Source organism: Etheostoma spectabile, chromosome 15, assembly GCF_008692095.1.
Source record: "Etheostoma spectabile isolate EspeVRDwgs_2016 chromosome 15, UIUC_Espe_1.0, whole genome shotgun sequence".
NCBI lineage: Eukaryota > Metazoa > Chordata > Actinopteri > Perciformes > Percidae > Etheostoma > Etheostoma spectabile.
In genome coordinates this window covers 9,784,368-9,802,539 of record NC_045747.1, presented here as the reverse complement: position 1 = coordinate 9,802,539, position 18,172 = coordinate 9,784,368, and positions in this window count along the sequence as shown.

Below are 18,172 nucleotides of genomic sequence, written 5' to 3'. Positions count from 1 at the left end.
ATACACACGGGGGGTGGGGGGGGGGATATTTCACCAAAACATACACAAGCTTTGGATAAAGGAGGCTTCATGCTTCCATCTGAGAAATTTGCATTGAACAAATAATTTAGGAAGTTATGTTTTTTTTCTAGTTAAACCTAAAAATTGCATGTGGAAAAATAGGTGGCAGGAAGAAGAGATGAAGCGTCTTGTTGGAAGACTAATAAAATGTCTGAAACCACCGCGCCTCAGAACGAAAGAGACAAACATCAAAGTCAATAGCCCGGCTGTTTGATCTCCCCTAGTTTTTCCTCTCTTTTTAACATCACTCTGACCCGTTTACACTCTGGTCTTCATTATCCTCCTCTGCCCTTAAAATCATTTGAAATCTATGAGGGTCTGACATGAGAAAGGAGAACATTTCAGCTTAAAGGGAGATGGCAATGACCACTCCGATACACAACATTTACCAGTCAATATCACTTCATCTCCTACCAAATTAGACATCTTATGTGGGATCTTGCGTCGCTTTGAACAAAACGGTTGGTAGTAATGGATGTTCTGTTCTCAACCTCCAGGGAGGTTTATGGCTCACTTTCTGACAAATGAGAAAGAGGGAGATAAAAAGCTAACACACACAGACACTCTCTCCATAAATAAAATAAATCAATAACCATAAAAAGGCAGCTATTAAAGCGTTGGATAGCTACACTTTGAGAGTAAAAGTGGGATCTTGGCTGATTTGTAAAGGCTTTCAAATACGTGCAGGCCGCGCACATTACTGATAAATGGATGGTGGGTGCTGCTGCGTTTGGGATGTATCAAACATGAGCTGGTAAGCTAATAAAGTCCAAAACATTTGACAGCTGCAAGACAACTCTTTTACAGTTTTCTGAGATTGGGCCATTTTGGGCAAGATAGTTGGAGCATCGATGTTACACGTCTTCCATTGAAATATTTTCCTTGGCATTAAGTATTCCTAAACTAAATCTGTCTGGGTATCTGCCTGTGTTATAACAGAATGTGCTTAATGTTTCCGTATCAGTGTCATTTTAGTGTTTTTTAATGTTTTAGTATGTTGGCATCTGTGCGTGTATACGAAGCCTCAAAGAGACAAGGCTACTTGTGCTCATGGCGTCTGGTAGAGCTCGTGACTGGGCCTGTTTAACTCCACTAACAGTGCACCGTTCGACAAAGCCCATCACGCAACCCACAGATGTCCCACAGGACAGACAGTACTGAGCCGCAACCAACAAGAAGCAGTAATAACCCCCAAGCCCACACACCCATGCGCACGCACGCACACACACACACAGACACACACACACACACACACACACACACACACAAGAAAACAAAACAAACACATACACTCAGGATCCAGTAGACTCCACTGAATCTTCTTCCGAACATTAAATGCAGCTCCAACTTTGGTCAAAAAACATATTTCCTCATGTGACTCTGGTGGTATTTATCCATGCAAATATTTTGGGGTTTTGTTTGTGCAGGTTACATTACATTATAGATTCTAACAACATTTTTTTTTTTGCCCCCATTTCACTGGATGATCTATTTAACTGTTTTCTTAGGGAATGGTCGTTAAAACTAGTTCTCAACAATGAATTCATTAATTTCACTTAAATGCAAAACAGTCAAAAACTAATGTTTAAAGATGGCCATTTAGTTTAGACTCCAGGCATAAAAAGACGGGTCAATCCTTCATTTAAAGCCTGAAAATTGCAGTGTAATTATTCAGTATTTATGGAGTAATTACAAAATAAATATGAAGTAGAATACTGGTTATGTGGGAAGAAAAGAGTCTCAAAACAAACGTATGAAAGACAGGAAGACATTACAGGGCATTGTAATGAACTGGTAAATTAGTTATGGGGTACAGAAACATCACTGAGCTACAAAGCAAAACAATACAAAAAAACTGGTAGCTTAGTGTAATGGCAAACTTATACATGCAATGGTCGACCACCTCGCGCTCTTTGAATAGAACACACACCCACAAGCCTTATTTATTGTACCTATAAGGGTAAGTACAATAAATCTAACCCTGATGGGAGTGATTACAGTTTTATAACAATATCATTTTGTAAACAATCTTTTTTTCTTTATAGGGGACATTTGTTCATTGAATCCTCTACATCATCAAACATCTGGAAAGTGCTTCTAAAAAAACTACTGGATTTGGGCTTGAGGGAATTTGGAGCAGTGGCGATAACATTTCAATGAAAATTGACAAATTTCAGGCACGACTTTGAAGAAATAAACATAGGAAAATGTTTTAGAGAAATCTGTAAAAGCCCTCAGAGGCAAAGGTTGAATCAAGCTCTTTTTTTGGTGTCTTTACATTCACAGTTGGGTTATTTTCTAGAGTTGCCTGGGGCTGACATGCAACTTGGACTCTGAGTTCAAAGCCTACAAAATAAAAATATAAATACAAAACCATTAGCCAGCTTGTTTTCTTTAGTTAACATTTCAAACACACTGCGGAGTAGATCGTGTTTTCAGTCCCCTCTCCATAACACAAATGTTAATGTTGTTTTTCAGATGGTCCTGAGGCAAACTGCAGTGCCACAGCTGGAAAGTCCTCAGCACCCTCAAAACAAACGTCTGTACAAACACACCCGAACCCGGCAGAACACAACCTCCTTTGGCCTGCTAGCTGCCCACTAAGATACAATTTGCATTTGGCCCTCAGCACAGCGGAGCCACAAGCATAGGTTTCAGTGTCAGCAACGGGTTGAACATATACAAACCCAGAGGTGGTGACATCACAGAGGAGAAAGAGCAGTCAACGCCGGTGGAATAATTTTATCGGAGCGGGTAACAGCCATTTTTATTAGAGACACTAAGAAGTTTATAAACAGAGCCACTTGACACAGTGAACTCAGGGGTGATTCTCTGTGTAGACAGACTACCACTTCATTAAATAAACTAAGACCTCAAAGAGTAGGCTAACAAGCTCTTGGACATGCATACCACAGAGAGAGAGAATAACCCGGATCCTCTAGCCACATGAGACAGTAACAGCCTGTCTGTCCCAGAGGTTATTACAATTCCAAACATTTATTGGAAGGGAATCAAAAATTGGGTGTCTTTTTTGTCTTTCCTTCTTACTTCTGCCCACAAAATTACATTCAAGCAATCAAAATGTTTATACGTTAGGTATATAACTGCTCGGGAATAGCACTTTGAGACTATTTCTACACCCGCTTGGAGATGAAATAACACCATAAAAACACACATGAATCAGTAAAAATAATGCTCAGAAGGAAAATAAAACCTTCCTCTGTTTTAAGTAGCTATTATAAAAGGCACAGACAGCTGTCAGGAGAACAATTCGATGTGTGTGACCGCAGTGCGAGCTTGACCGGAATAGCTTGGAAAAGCATAATGAAGCACTGGCTTCAGCAGCATGAAGGCATGCATGACAAAATCTGTAAAAGTGAGGAAAGATACTAAGATTATGGTCTGGTCAACTAACTTTGAAGAGGGGGCATTTTTTGTCAGTAAAGGCATCAATTTTCTGAAGTTCAATTATTCACTAAAGCCTTTCCTCATAGAAACAGGACAATAAAACACAATATAAAAGGAATATTTTAACATTTTGGGAAATACACCCATTTGCTTTCTCGTTAGGAATTTGATGAGAAGATTAATACCATTTTTATGGCTTTATGATAAATATTAGCGGGTTAGCTTAGCTAAGCATAAAGACTGGAAGCAGGGGGAAAAGCTAGCCTGGCTTTACCCAAAGATAACGAAATCTGCCTACCACATCTTGCGCTCACATAATACATTTTTATATTTATTGTTTATTCTGCATAAAAACGGAAGTATAAAAACGACAAGCTGCTGCTTCATGGGGGGGTTGGGGGGTCATGTGTCCAACTATCCAGTCACACTGAGCAGTTGTCAGGCAACCAGCGACCCTCCAGGAAGTTACTGGTCCCAGAAAATAAATAGTCCGGCACAAAACTTGTACACTTTGTTTTTCTACTGATTAAACACATGAGACATAACACGTTATTTAGTGAGTCTTAGAGGTGCTGGTAGGCAGATTTGTTTCCGATGAACAGACCCAGGCATTTCCATTCTATTTTTATGCTAAGCTAAGCTAACAAACATGTGAGTGGTTTTGAACTTCTCAAGTGTAATTACCAAAATGTCTAATCACTAATCATTGAATGCTGAGTCTTCTTAGATTAACATATATTTTATAGCAACAGCAAAGTGTCAAACAAAAATTATCTTCATGTCATCCGATATGGGACAAGTCACTAGATTTGTTAAGACACCTGCTTGACTGAAATGCATTTGCATTGTAATTCTTTGCTCTGTGTTGTAACCAGTTGTAATCCTTTTTCAATGACCAGTGAAACACTGGACATTGAAAAAGGATTTCATCTGATCCTATCAAAGACAAGAAACAGATGATCAGTGACATAGTGACACCACTGCAGAGGAAAAACAGACCTATTCTCACTTCAAAGAGCCAGGGGGATGCTTCACACCGGTAATAAACTACAACAGAAGTTCACCGCTTTTCCAACACATGAAAGGGATTTCTAAAGTTACGTCTCCTCAAGTGGTTCGCTCTCTTACTCTACCCCAAACAAAGTTCATATCAGTGGAGGGCTGGTGCATGGCGCTGAGGCTGTTTACATGGGAGGTGTTACCATGGGAGCGGTTAAAGTATTTCCATTTCAAAGACAGAGGACAACACGCTGCTGTTTAATGTAAGGAAGGGAGAAAGAGAAGGCCTTGGTTCTAAAACGACGCCACTCACAAATCACTGTAACAACTTAAGATGATTTCTATGAATGGAAGGCTTACGTTGGGATGTCTTTAATCCGGTTAACCCTCCGTTAACCTGACAAATGTACAGAAGACACTTGTAACCAGTAGACTTTATATTGGCATGAGGGCAAATGCTGAAACCCTCGTCCTTTGCATGACTAATTGAAGTAATTACATAAGAGAGATGAAAGAGGTACCCTGTCCTGTCAACTAAACAAATGCATCATTTGAACTCTTCATTTACTCCAAAAAGGATAAATATGAAAACAAAGACACCACTGACACAATTGTAGATTTACAAACTGTGTAACCTGGAGGAAGATGTCCAGCAGGTTGTTAAATCGGACTCTCCTGTAGTGAAAGGACACAGCGGGCAGAACACAGGAAGGGAACTGGCAGGACAAAAGAAAGACAAGAAGACCTGAAATGCTGGCCGACTGTTATCATTTCAGTTGTCTCTTACTTTAAAAGCAAAGCTGCTGCTTACATTATGTGTCGGGAGTGCTGACAGGTAATAGGGTGGTACGGACAAACAGGAGCAGGTTGAGAAAGTGACAGGTGACGGAGTCTGTAGTCAATAGCTGTGACTGAAATTAGAACAGAATCCTGAGCAGTTGCAGCTCCCTCCTGAGGTCGCTGTTTGAAACAGCATATCTGCTTGACACATTCTATATTTTCTATTTCATTTGAGATTCAGCATGAAGACATTACCAAGGACTGTTAATAAGGAACTTGCAGACACGTTTATTAAGTGTGTGTTTTGATGTGGAGGACTAATGTGCTGCAGGATTTTCTTCCACATCTGGTCATACCAGATTTGCATTTATCTGACACACAAGTATTAATTAATACTCATCAACGTTTTGGCTTCAAATGTTTATCTGCATTCATGTTGCAGAAATGTGCCGTGAAGTACTGACTACATGCGGTCAAAAACTAGAGTAAGTGATTTGTAGATTCTTATTCTGATAATAATATATGTTTAAACCAGAGGGAAGGGAACCACCTGCTGTATGGACAAGTTGGAATAAAAACACACTTTGATAATAATAACAACAACAACAAGCTGCATTTACTATGTCCCAGGTATGAATCAATAATAATAATCAATCAATAAGTTTACATTATGGTATTTGTAAAGCCACAATACAAACCTACCTTTGAACTATTTTGTGTTTTACATCTTCTATATCTTATTCTGATATTTAACAAATTCGTTAGAAAATGATGTGGACTGAAATATCATTTAGGTGGGAAGAGCAATGACACATATAGTAAGACCAGCGGTCTGAGTAACCGTCATTCATTCTTGTGTTCATTTTTACCCCAACGCATTCCACAGCTTCCTTTGATTCCCGCTCTTCATATGTGGCAGTCACTCTGTGCTGAAAGAGAAATTAGAGGTAAAGATGACAAAAGCATTCTGCAAATTATAAGGCTTTGTGTTTACTATTCTGAGCTCAAACATGACATTCAGTCCGGCAGCATGCTAGTCGCTTGGCTTTTTTTTTTTGCATTTCAAAAAAACGAAGAGAAAATACCACAACCGACTGGAAGTACAGAGTGAAAAAGAAAGGCCATAATTATAGCAGAGGTTGAAGAGAGAGAGTGAGTCCCTATCAGGAACTCTCATCTGCTCATCTTCATTTGACCCTCACATGAGAGCGCAGTCGACTTTGGTCTTGTTTAGTGGAACATGTCAACAGTCATTCCAGAAATGACTACATATGCCGATGTCAGAAAGTTGGGCCTTTGATGGTTGTTCTCTGAAGACTTAAATCAACTTGCTCAGGCTTATTTAAACAAAACATGATTATAATAGCTTTGTACCATTATTCTTAAAAAGTTAATCAGCTATGACAACAGGTTTGGCTCATGAGCCAAATGCAGCTTGAATATTTAATTTTTTTTACATTTTCATGCATGTAAGAATGGATATTATCCGTGCACTTTCATTGGATGTGATTTTTATGTCTAAAATCGACACGTCACGTTGACTGAATACTTATTTCAAAGATAAATGGACACCCACAGACTTTTGCTGGTGATGGCTCTGAGCAGTTGCTAGGTACATACCCTCCAAACCACTGCAATTTGTCACTTTTAGAGACAAAACATGTTAATTAGTGAGCTTTAGAAGTGTTGTTTGTTACGACAGAGCCAGGCTAACTGTTTCCCATTGTTTCCAGTCTTTGTGCTAAGCTGTGCTAACTGGCTGTTGGCTGTAGCCTCATAATTATTGTCAGATTTCAGAGTGGTATCAAAAAACTGATGTAAATTTCTGCCTGAAAATCACTAAGTGTATTTTTCAAATTCCCAAACTATTCATTAAACTATTTGACGTCACATTAATATCAGGTTGGTTTCTTACGTTTTTTTTGAATCACCATCAACGTTTGACACCAGAATGAAGATTTTAGATGGTTTCATTAGCAGCCCATCTCAAATCTTCTTTGATTTGGGTTTAAATATCTATATAGGTTACTTTGATCAAGAAGTCATACCCATGTTTCCTTGACCTCTGCCATATGGTGCCTTGTCTGTCTATCTGTGTGAGAGAACGAGTGCACATATACATGCTAAGATGTCTGACCATCATTGTATTTCCCTTCATGCTCAACCTCCTGCTCTCAAGTGAATATCAAAGCCCTGCATTTACAGTTATCTCTGCTTGGCTGCGCCACGGAAGTAATCACTGCAGGTCAGGGGTCAGTGCTCTGGCCCAAGACAGAAACACAACTGACTGACATTGACTTCAAAGGAAATTGATCCTCTGACAGACTGTTGTTTTAGCCGGGAACTCTGGATATCATAATCAGGAAGCTGGAAAGGGACAGTAAGAAGAGAGAGCGGTAGAGTGTGTTGGAGAGATGGGTGGGGGACACTTGTGTCTCAGGAGAGAAGACAGAAAGACTACCTTTGAATAATTAGAGCCAACGACATCAAAGAAAAGGCTCAAGTTCGGTGTGCTTAACCTCTGTTACACAGTAACACAGCAACAACAACAAAAAAAACGTCATTTTATTCCATCCCGTTGTTATTCCTCTGGTTGGCGAAACCCAAAACCATGTCAAACATAATGGAAAATATTTGAGGTCTTCTTTTATTAACCAAGAACAGCTTTGATGTTTGACGTCTTTATTTGTTTTAGAAGAAGAAAGGGAAAGGGCAATATGGCATGCGAGCGATCTTCTTTTGGAGAGAGCACACAAAAAAGGAGAGGAATGAATTATATGAGAGCAAACCATGCTTGTTCATTGTACATAATCAATTAAACATCATTATCGGGGCTTTCAAGAGTGCCAAGATCAAAGAGCAGTAGGAAATGATCAAAGTTACAGCATTTTGTTTAAGCACTAACCCCTTCCTACTACTGTGTCCTGCTCTCCATCAAGTTCACCGCTTTGCTGGAGATCCGATGAAATTACAAAAGTCTAGCAAGCCACTTTGCTTTGTGTTTCTCACTGTTTATGCTGCAAAGAAGATAAATTGATTCAAATTTTCTGTCATGTTTGCATGTTGTGTTGTGTGCTGTGTTTTATTATACCTTGGCATTAAAGAAAAACTGGAAAGCCTGGGGAATGTTGGGAATTGCAGATTGCAGAAATCTGGCAAAGTGAGTCAACCAACTGGCTTCAACGTTAGTGGGTCTCAGGGGGGAAATAAAACAGCTCTGTTATTGTAGATGAGGAATTATCCACACCAGTTGTGACGAACTGTACTGTGTAGCAGAGTAGGTGGCTGCTACTTTCATCACCTCAAGTTGTGTTGCAATTAATCAAAATACAGCAGGTTAAGAGGAACTAAATCACATGAAATGCACAGCTATACAAAGCCACTCTTATTCTACATGTCTGTAAAGCTGGAAAATAAATTGGCTTAGGCTTTGGTACATTTTGACCCGTAGTTATATAAGAAAGTCCAAAACAGCATTCCAGCTATCAAAGGCACAAACCACAAACCGTCTTGAGTGTATGTGTTCACCAACTGGACACTTCAAATGCAAAAGCAACGGCATGAAAAGGAGCCTCTTCAGCTTGCTGGGTGTGAAAACAGGTGGAGGGGGGCAAGAGGGAGTCTTTCATAGACATCCTGTCAAGAGGGAAGGGCGGGTGGGTGGAGCAGCATCACAGTGGGCATAAGAAAAGTCAGCGATTCAGGGTGGTCAACTGGAGAGTGCAGGAGGTCAGAGAAACAGTGTGTGAACTATTCGACACCAGGCCCCATCATCCAGGTCTTATCACAGCATCCTGGTTGGCTTTGAGTTTTTTAGCTGATGGGGGGGCCATTGACTCTGTGACAGATCTAAACCACTGACACTCAGCCTATCGTCAGTTCTAGCTCTTCCTTGCCACTGGATTGGCGCTAGAAGGAAGCTCTAACCCTAATCATTTTTAATTTGGCCATTTTTCCTTAACTAACTGAGGCCTTTTATTGACTGTGTTCTTTCTGGAAAGACTCAAGAGGAAAATATGTGGTATAATGTCTTTTTAAAGCGCTCTAAGTGGACAAAATGGTGCCCGGTGTAGTTCTAGGCCCTTATCTGCATTTATAGATCCTTATACCTTTGTTTGTGTCAGGTTAAATTAGATCATTACTTAGAAGAGACCCTTATCTGTCCACTAAGATGCTTTTATGTACTGAAATATCCACAATTATCAACGTTTTTTTTTTTGTAGCAGCAAATAACTTATTTAAAAATATGCCCATTTTACAAATTCATATTCCTGGAAGCAATATATACAGCAAGACCAGGAAATGTTTCAGGGGAACCACCAATAATATGACAAGAAAAATTCATATGTATTTTGGTATGGTATAACAAGAGCAGCAAGTCAGGTCCGATCATGTGCTGTGTAAACCTGTCAAAATAACATTGGTTGTACAAGACTTTGGTGTTGCCTTAGTGTATAAGCTCTTATGCAGTGCATTATAGAAGCACAAGAGGGACGACATTTGATCTAAAGCCCAAGTGGTGGTCTGTTTTGTCTGTAACAATTCACACACATACACATTCATTCGCACACATAGGGATACTGCTGAATCATGCCAAAAAGGCTATTTGATCAGCGTCAGACACAGGAGAGATGACGTCCCATTCGACAGGATTCACACGCTCCCCGCTCTCAGCACAAAAGGGCAGAACAACAATATTATGGTGTCCACTGAGTGCCTACCCCCCAGTAAAAACATTTCTGTGAGAGTGGGCTTGACCTACCTCTTCTCTAGTATAAAAACACAAAGCCGAGTGTATTCCGACAGCTGCTGCCCGGGTGCCCTGTGGAGAACAGAAGGAGAGCTTTGAAGATCTTGACCTTCTGGAACAATAAAACGCAATCATCAAACACTCTCCTGAGACAGACTGCTGACCCACAGATCCAAGTGTCTGCTTGAGATAATTCACATTAAACTGTAGGGATCACTGTGCATGTGTGTGTTTGATGCTTGCAGGGGCACAGATCATGTAGATCTGGAGCCCAACACATGAAGTACAATTCACTGCTATCTGAATCTGTATAGTAGTACCTGCTAATGCATTTACATATTGACATACTACAATGTAATGTCAGCATCAAAGTATCCATTTGTCCAAGGTATTTGTTTAGCATCACTCAGCCCTGGGAAAGAATGTTTCAATTCTTTTTCAACAAGCATTAAATACTGACAACGACTCAAACAAACAAAAATAACTCAGGAAATTACGACCCAGCAAACATAAATGTAAAAATGGCAATTCTTAGTTTCACGGGGTTGTTAATGTGACAACTTATTTATTGGCCAGAACGAGTTGCTATAGGCAACTACTGGGCGCTCTAGGGCCTGGCCAAGGTACATAGTCTCCGTTAAAATGGTGAATTGCTACTTTTAGATAATATTTAGCTAAATCTTTTCTAAAAATAGCACACAGGTAGCTTCACACTTCGCACACAAACATGACAGTGGCATCAATCTTCTCATCTAACTCTCTGCAAGAAAGTGTTTTCTCAAATGGTCTTTTTCTTCGAAGTTCTGCTGATAAAACAGAATTCCTCATGGATGAATTCTATAGTGGTTTCAGATTGATGACTCAAAATGCCTTTCAACACATGATGCTACACAGGGTCTCTGTAGTATCTGTACTGGGAGAGAGATCAGAGGAGATGGGGGGTAAAGTGGCTCCAAGGTCAAGGCAAAGCCCCCTTCCCTTTGATGGCAAAAGGAGGAAGTGCTGCTATTTACCACCTTGAGATTTACGCCAGGTGGCAGTTTTTAGCACAAAGTGAAACAGGGTCAAAACAAAGAGCAGAAACAAACCTGCTGATGGTGACAAACATTAAGAAACAACTGATTTTCATCTCCTACACTCTTACAGTATCCCCAAAATAATGTTGCAATTTCATTACACAAGATCTCAATAAAAAAATAGATCAAAACAAGCCTTTGATCTTATATAACCTTACATTAGCATAACTGGCAAAAGGTGTTGCAGGGCAGAGATGCCAGCTGAGCCTTCTTGCTCATCGCACAGGGTTCCAAAGGCCCCCTGTCTCTGTCCACATGTTAATCTTTACAGGGCACTCAAGGAAGTGGCGTTGACAGCCTAGATTTGAGGTCAGGAGGGGGCCAGGGGTCAAGCACTTCCTGCTGACATGAAAGCACATTCAAGCACACCTTGCTCTTGGTATCTGTCGTTCGCCCCCCTGACCATCTGTACCTACATAATCTGGGGCTCATCGGGCCCAAACAAAAGCCATGTGTTAATTACCTTTGAAGGTGTAATGACTTCAGGGCCGCAGCCGATCTTCATCTGGTTTCAAAGTGAGGGCCGGGAGAACAGGTTACGCTTCAGACAAGTTACAGTTGTTCTCTCCTCTACCTGCCCGCCATGCTTTTTTTTTGGAGGGACAAGCATGCCTTTTGGGTTCCCTAAGACTTGAATCCTGTCCGCATCAAATCTAGAGATCCACAAACCGCTTCACTCTCACTTTTGTGTACTCTTAAATAAGTAAATTAAGGAGAGTTTAGGAGAGTTCTGACACATGAGTAAGGCCTACACCTGTCCTCCAGATGTGAGGACATTCACTTTGATGGAATTTAGTTTTATTCTCTTGACTTAATTGTTTTTGTAGTCCTCACTATAGGAAGATTACTTGATGGTAGTAATGCCTAGTACTTAGTTCTTCTCAATTTACAGACCTACAGTAAAGGAAAAAAAATGGAAATACTTATAGATTGACTAATAATATATACATAGTGTCCATTTATTGCCTTGCATTTTTGGCCTTCATGGATTGTCCAAAAGGAGCCCCTTTCCCATAATTCCAGTGATTTATTTATTATTAACAAATCAAAACCACATAGACATAGCAAAAGGTGCTGGTAGCAATCTGCTTATTAGTCATCGCAAAAACAAGATGATGTGTTCCGGTGACGACTCTTCTTGCACCCTTTGTGAGTAACGCCTGAGTAACACTTTCTTCCTACCACAGGAGAAAGGGAAGTGGGTGCCGTATATTCCCAAACAGATACTATATGTTACCTTGTTTTGAATAAATGTTTCCACTGGCCAACCACAGGTGACCTCATCAGCAAAGAAAAGATTTTTAAGGGAAGACACAGATTTTAATGGCTTAGGTGGTACTTAAGTAGTACTTGGTTAAATTCACTTCAATGTATCTCAGTCAGTGTTTCTAATTAGATCACACGATGATAATTATACAGAATGGTGTTTGTGAGAGGATATGCATCTGAATACATCAAAGAGCAGCGCAGCCACATGAGTTATGTACCGTCATTCTCTACATCCTTTCTGCTGAGAATCAACAAACACACTCTAATCCTTTTGAAAATCCTAAACTCTACGTTCCAGTCTGAGGATGGTCAGGGGCCCATAGACACGTCGTGATCCTCAGGGCATCTACAGGAGAGTTTGTATGATATGGGGAGGAGTGACCCTCTGCTCCTGACCTGCAGGTGAAGACAGAAGGCGGTCCTGTGAAGACAGAAAGCGGTCCTGTGAAGCCTGCGCTGGGCAGAGAGGCAAGGCTGCACACCAGAGAAGTGGGATAAAAATATCATCCTCACATGACAGTTTCCTCAGTTTCCTCCAAAATCAAACACTTCAGATTCTACCTTGTAATTTATCACTTCTCTCACCACCATGGAGGGAAAATCAAGGGAGGGGGAACTGTTGCAGTTAAAAGATTGTTTCATTTAATCTCTTTGCGTTTCCTATTAATGTTTATTGAGCTCCATCTGGTTTCACTAGCTTCATAAAGTGGACCGTATTAAATAATCTTCAAAAAAAAGCCAACTTGTCTCCAGAAATGCTTCTTGCAGAACAACGCCTGACAAAATCTTGAGACAATATCTCTAGTATTAACATTTAGTTTTGATTATAAATACTGTATGTATGCCATACAAGCCTATGTGTTTCTCAGATGTGTGTTTCTTTTATTTTGAGACTAAGGGTGTAAAGGCGTGGGATGATGATTTCAGATTCCTGGGAAAAAAATTCCCAGGCCTGGAAGAGCCTGTGGAAAGTAATCAAGTAGCTGAGTGATGTCATTCTGATGAAAGGCAGCCTGTCAGACAGTTGGCGACTATGGGTGTTCTTTGGCATGGGCCACAGCCCGCTATACACCAAAATATGACATCAAAGTAGGTATCAGGCCAGGCCAAGAGGCTGGCACTGATCATTGTCTTCTTTGATTACAGTAGCCTCATCTTCTTGCTGAGAGGATAAAAGAAAACGGCTGCTCGGCGTTAAGAGAGTGTCAAAAATAATGAGGCACATACCATGTGCTACTAGTGTCCCAGTGACTCGGTGGATGGAAGCACATAGCGTGTACTCAAAACATTATGGGCCCAGTTCCCGGAGAGGGATTAAGTCTAGTCCGAGACTACGGCGCTTTCTAGTGAGTTTTGCCTTCAGTCTGGGACTAGTCCAGTTTGAAAAACTGGTACACTTTTTAATACACTTTCTTTTCTTAGTTATTCTTCAGAAATCGTATGAATAATAAAAAAATAATGGTAATCCTTAACTCTTCCTACATAGATTATTTAAAGTCTACAGTCTGAAAACAGTTTCAAATACAGATCTCACATAATTGAATAATGACCATGTTTTACAGCAGGGTGTGGACTTCAAAAGAATTTCCCCATGAAGACTCCCAGGTTAAAGGACAGAAGATGAATCATGTGTTGTGGTTCTACTGTCATGACCTGTAATGAGGGCTTTTCCATGTCCTTTGGCAAATCTATGGCATAAATAAACATTTCCAAGACAAAAGGGCCTGATTCTTTTCTGTCTCGGTGGAGATGAGAATAAGCGCAGGGGAAGGAGGGCTGCCGCCTCTCAGATGATAATAATAGCAGGTTTTGTATGGTAATTGGTCCCTGCTCCCTCCTCTGTCGTTACCTGGCAGAGGGCATTGCAAAGGGTGATTCAGGCTCGAGGCATGAATGGAAACTACTCTGGAGGAAGGCTGCACACTGACACACCAGTACCTCCACCTCACTCATCCTCCTGTATGACAACAAGTTCCTACACACATGCAGGCAAACATGCATATACCCCCACCCTGACACACTAACCATCCATCTTGCTTAGTATGAATGACGTGACAGAACTGTTTACAGGCAATAGCAGCTATTTTGTGACCATCACTCGGATGAAAGATCAACAACAAACAGCTGAACTGTCAGCTGAACTATTTGATTACCCCCTTGTAGCCAGGGAGACCCCTAATGCAAACCTATCTTGAAAGAGTTCATTTTTATCAAACAGGGATTCATCTGTAACCAATAGCGGTGCTCCTCTTACGAAATGAGAGCCTGCTCGACAGATGTCTCCTGCCTCTCTTACTCTCTCTTACTCCCCATTTACATCCACATCTTAGATGGCACCTCTTGACTTAAGTCAGGATCAAGGTTGTTTACCGATTCTCTGGGTAATATCAGGAACATGTGGTGGGGGCACATGAAAGGAACTCTGCAGTGTGTTAACACCCGAAACCTCTTTACATGTTTGTTTTGGGTTTTAAACAATAGTTTGAACATGAAATTAAGGGGACCTGTTTCCGGAGGTTTGCCTTAAGGTGACACAGAACAGAAGCTGAAGGGTTTTCACAGGGGTGGATAGCCTAAAACGTCAAAGATCTCTAACATAACAGTCAGATCAACTTGTTAGTAAAGAAATGCAGTCAAAAATCTCTATATTTTCTACAATATTTATTTTTATTTTTTAAGTGCAGTGTAGTACCTCTACTACTATGAAAAGCAATAGACAATATGTTAAATTCTGGTGTTAAACAGCACAGAAATGTTAGCCACAAGAGAAATTACTCCAATATACCCAAAACCTCTGAAGGTTTCAACATCTTATCAACTTATATGTAACACCTGAGTTGTATTCCATACATTTCCAGTTTGCTTTTCGTCACGGCTTTTAGCAGATTTCCACACTTAAACACTTTGTGGCATAATACCACTAAGTCTCAGGCTTTGCTGTTTGCTGACCTTCATGGGATTTAGTGCTGCGGTTGAGTCCCACAATCCCTACCCTGATATCATATGTTTTATGCTGGTGCTGATTAGTGCTAGTGCTCTGTATAGGAGAGGGTGGCAATTTAAAGAAACTCTTGTATGAAATATAAAGGTTTTATAGATGGTGATCTCTCCTTTGTTCTTCCAATGAGGACCTACACCTGTTTCTGATGATGTGAGCCAGAGCCTGTCCCTTTCAAGAGGCTGATCCCTCCTGATCTCTTTGATGTAACCTGACCTAACAGTTCCAATACCAGGATTTGATGATCACGGATGGACCCTCAACAACAGCATGTGCAAATCAAAACTAACAGGCACGGGGTGACGGACGATGGGGATGTGTGAGCAGAACTGGCAGGCTGTGCGGACAGAGAGAACGCGCACAGAGCTATGATGTGTCTAAACGCCAGGCAGCCAATGGTCACATGATCAATGCTGCCAGCCCAGACTTAAGCAGTAAAACCTGTGGATCTGTGAGGGCACATGCAACTGATTGGAGATGAAAGACAGGCTTTGACTTTCACAGGAGGCCTGGAGTCGGGGTGGGGGCTAAAGGGGCACTTCTGAGGGACTGCCATCAGAACAGCTGGGTCATTTTCAAATGACCTAATTCTAGGATTAATCCATTCGGACTTGCATGGTTAAATTTGTGTCTACGTTACATGCAGACGATGGGAGGCAAAGAAAAAGGGAGAGAGAGAATTACCAGTGAAAGCCAGAAAGGCTTAGCACTTTGAGTTCAAACAAGGTGCACAGTAGAAAACAAACCACTGTGCACTAACAGTAGCAAAGCAAACCAGCGTTTATGTCTCCAACCCTCACACTGTTAGGGAAATTCAACACAGAATCTACCCGTTCAGATCACTCGAAGCACAAGCATTTGCAGCTCGCACTTCTCACTCGTTTGGGTCAGAGGACATTTCGACACACCGCTGGAGCATCTCTTCATGGTAGGTGTGTGTCAGAGGCCAGCGTCCATCTGCAAGTGATTTAAGGGTTACATTTTTGGGGATGACGTGTGATAAAACAGGGAGGTATACAGGTCAAAGTGACCTGACTCAATCTGGGACAGAGCTTCCCCGCCCGGGCCCAACCACATGTTTTAATCTATACAAGCATCTGTTTGAAGTTCCCAATGAATACCATCAGTTCTGCTGGTGACTTCAAATCTATCTTACCTGGCTCAGAACCGTTCGACACCCTTTAGGCACACTGATTAACCACAGGAGGTTCTTTTTCTTAGAGGATGTGAAGCATTTTCAAGAGTTGTGTGCTGTTGTGCTCAGGATGTACGTGAGCATCATTAAAAATGGCCAAATTTGTTCTTGCTGTCTCAGTTTCTATCAACATATTTGGACCATTTTACAGACAGAACTTTGTAAAAGTCACACTCCCCTAAGAGTAAAGTGGCCAACTGAACTTGGACTACAATGAAGATGTCATTCATTGGTTCTCCCAAAAACTACATTTGATGTACTCGATTCTTGCAACCTTTATGGTTAAATGCATTTATTTGAAGTCGCTTTGGATAAAAATGTCAGCTAAATGAAATGTAATGTAATGTAATTATATTTGACGAAATAGGGCTCTCAGTGCCCAAATTAGCAGCCCCTGAGTCCTTTTCAATCCCCCTGCCAAAGCTGATACAAGACATTATCAATAAGGTACTTTAGTCTGTTTCACAGCAACTTTACCATAGGCAGTGTTGACATGACAACAAGCTGAGATTTGTCCCCTTAAGATGCTCTCAAGATAGCAGCTTGTTGCTTTCATATATGCACAGGTGACTGTTATTGCCCAGTACTTTAAAACTAAACTGAATTACAACGGCAGACTGTTTCACATAGGAAGAATGAGCTCAATGAACGACAAAAGTCACTTAAGTGTCACTGTGATGAATAATCACTGCTATTCTTATATATTCACTGTGGGCTACACTTAAACTTAAATGTGTCAAAAGATTGTGTGTTAAAATGAGAAGTTGTTTGAGGGAAGCCTACCTCAACCGCAACGAGGCATTTTTGTGTTAAAAAAGCTGGCTTCCCATCAGGATGCTCTGCTCGACTTAAAATATACAGTAGACCAGGAAAGTTTGGAAGCGACTGAAGTGCGAGGGAGGAGGCGAGGAGAGGGGGCAGAAAGAATGATGGTTGCTTTGATCTGTAGAGGCCCAGTCTGGATTAAAAAAAAAAGTGTCCAAGTCCCTTTTTCTAACCAAAAGAAAACATGAGCAATTCAACTAGTCAGAACTGGAAGAGTTCTTAAAAGGAGTCGTGTGTTTTATTAAGTATGATACTTTATGTGCTGTAAAAAATAATAATAATTAAAATAAAATTAATACAAATAATAGGTTTTCCATTCTTAACCAGGTAAAGTCTCTTGATATCAAAATGTAATTCCCTGGTTAAGTATTGTGGGAACTCTTTGAGTTTTCCTGTGTTTTGTTTTTTCTCCACTTGCTTTTCAGGCAAGTGTGTAACAAGATGCATATTCTCACATTATAAATTTGTGGTGGAATGGGAAATGGGCATTTCAAGGCCAATAAAAACCACCACATCAAATAAAACATCGCGGATCAAAAGAACCAAGCCATGGACATTTTTTCCTCTATAAATTAAAAAGGGGGGGTAGTCTGCCACGCTTGATCATGCATTGAGTCCTGCCCCGCTCCTGCGATTGGCTGGACAGACACACAAGGGGGGAAAGTTTGAATAAAATACACGAGCATGGCACGAGTGTTGTCGTTCAAGCTTGTGCGCTTGGTCCAGCAGCGCGTGAGTAGTACTAGATAGATAGGCATAGGCGCACTCTTTGAAAGTTTTATATATATATCTCCAAAGAATTCAGCGACTGT